Raw genomic sequence first — 2,728 nt, 5'->3', positions numbered from 1 at the left:
GACAGGTACTTGATCAATGTTTATGGAAATGCAGATATGAAACGTCCAACTATGGCTTGAGCAGTAGACTCTATTGGTCTCTTATCTTAGATGTGTCCAGTCTTCTATTTTTCCACTTTTAAAGAATATGTGCATGTATGTTTGTGTAGTCTGAGAGAAGGAATCAGATATGGCCATGGTTTGCAACACTTCTGCTACTTCATAGTGTAATGGCTAGGTTGGGTAAGCCACGACCTTCCAAATGTTTTATTTTTTATACACAAAGGCTGTGTTGACACAGGAAGGCCAATTCAGGTATTTTGCCCAATTATTTGGTGGCTCCCGAGTGGCGCAGCGGTCAAAGGCACTGCATCTCACTGCAGTCCCTGGTTCGAATCCAGGCTGCTTCACATCCGACAGTGATTGGGAGTCCCAAAGGGCGGTGCACAATTGGCCCAGCGTTGGCCGGGGCATTGTAAATAAGAATTTGTTCTTAACTGACTTGCCTAGTTAAATATAGGTTAAATTTAAATTGACAAAAGATCTGATTGGTCAAAAGACCAATTAGTGGCAACAAGATAAGAATTGGCTGCCTGTGTAAACGCAGCCATCGTAAAATCATGGGACGGCTAATATAAACTTTTATTCTCATGTAACATTCTTGGCCAGCGATGTTGTAAATCTGCTCATATGAAGTGATTATGTGAGAAACTTCACCCTATCATTTGATAGAATAGACAGACTAAACACAGCACCACCAAAAGTGGGTTGAGTAAGGCTGCTTCAATATACCAAAAAGGACTGATAGAGGTGTGTGTGCGCTTGTGTACATGCAATGTGTTCGACCCTCCTTTGCAAATTTCTTCCTAAAAATTGTTGCGCTGTCTAAATGTATGTGACTAAAGCAATATAGAAGATGCTGGAACTAATTATTTTGAAGTGCTGCACTTGTGTTGCTGCAAGACAAACAGCTGTCATTGTAAGTAAAAGGGTGTCACCAAGAGAGAGGGGAAAAAACACGAATTTCTTGATTATTATGCTCCTGAAAGAAATTGTGGAACAATAATAGAACTTGGTATGTGATTTGTGCCTAATTTATGCTTTGAAATGAAACCAGGGTGTTATTGGTTTTTTGTCAGCCCTTCAAAGCTTTTTTTAAATTTGATTTTTATTTTATTTTGGTTTCTTTTCATTTGTACTTATGTATGTCATAGGGACATCACTGGTTTCCTTTTTGAAGTGTATCTGCATATCCTTCCTCCCCTCATGTTCAACTTCCTCCTTTATGAATGTCAGTCCTGTCTTGCAGTACCCTTAGTGGCCATGTGGCGGTGCACTAGAGAGTACTTCCTTTGGAACCATCAGAAACAAATGAAAAGGCTTTATTAATGTGAAATTTTTTTTTTGTCCCATAAGGATGTTCAAAAGCGTATGTCCAGGCTAGTGTGTAACTATTTCATATGTTTCTCATTCGATTGACTTTGAGGGAAGCAAAATAAACAAGTATTTGATGGAATTGATGATGACGTGAACCTGAAAAATTGCAAAGGCTGCTACTTGATGAACATTGGTGAACTTGTTGAAACCCTTAAGTCTATTGTTTGAGACTTAGACATTTCTGATAGAATAAACTCGTTGAGAGTGATCAAAAATGCTTTTGTCTGCCTAGAGATCTATTTTTTTCCATGGATCATCAAATCATGGTGCTTCTATTCTATTTCATCACCAAGGCACTAATTCTTGTTAAGCTGTAATTATGTTCTAATTGTGTAGTAATATACCTCTTGATACATTCAAGTAATTGCATGATAAAATGATTTGACTGTTCTTTAGATTAATTCAGTAGGGAGTGACAGACCTCCGGTTTATTTTATCAAAGCAAAGACCATGTATAATTTTGTCAATTTAACATTTTCAATTTCCAGATCATTCATATTACATATTGCTTCATCTTATGTAAACCCCTTGGTTTGTATGGATGGATGTCTTTAAATTCTGAATGTCTCCAAATGTAGATTACAAAACAAAACATGAATGTTGAGTGAAATGTTTGTGCAAAATTACATTTTGGGAGTTTATAAGGCCATAAGGCATTGGAGAAGTCACCTGAACATTCAAAGCTCTTCAAATCACTCCCAGCACTTCATCGATGTCAAACATAGGAGACTGTTATTATGTACATTTACACACATGCATTTTGTGTTCTACCCAATTTTAATTAAAAATGTGTATTTGTCGAGATGACACATCTATTTACCTAAACGTCACACAAGAAGCCACCAATAGATCGGTCTATTTACTACTTTAAAAAAATAGGCTCTGACCAAGATTTCATAGTTCAACTGAGCTGGGTTGTCTGCACTCTTGTCTAGTGGGGAGAAAAAGAGGTCCTATGGGGCAAAGACAGTACAAATCTGGTCTCTATCACCTCAGTGTAGATGGATGTCTAATGCGCACTGATCAGCTTGCATTGTCTCTGTGTGGCACTCAAAATGAGGGTTTGTCTGTTTGAGGGTTTGTTCTTCTGTTTTCTCTTTTCTTGAACTGATGAGATTTTTTCTGCACATTCTAGTGTTAAGTCTGCTTCCCTTGCTGTGTGGTACCTATCTGTTGCTCTTTACAAAATAACAATCTAATTATTTTTGGTCGGAGTATGCTTTTGTATTAAAATTAATAAAGAAAACTAGCAAGTAACACTTGGCTTGGATTTTTATTAACTACTTATTTACATATAAGATTGAGAGGATGT

The sequence above is a fragment of the Salvelinus namaycush genome, chromosome 23, assembly GCF_016432855.1.
Source record: "Salvelinus namaycush isolate Seneca chromosome 23, SaNama_1.0, whole genome shotgun sequence".
Classification (NCBI taxonomy): Eukaryota; Metazoa; Chordata; class Actinopteri; order Salmoniformes; family Salmonidae; genus Salvelinus; species Salvelinus namaycush.
The sequence above is the reverse complement of the archived record's forward strand: the minus strand, read 5'-3'. Positions refer to the sequence as shown.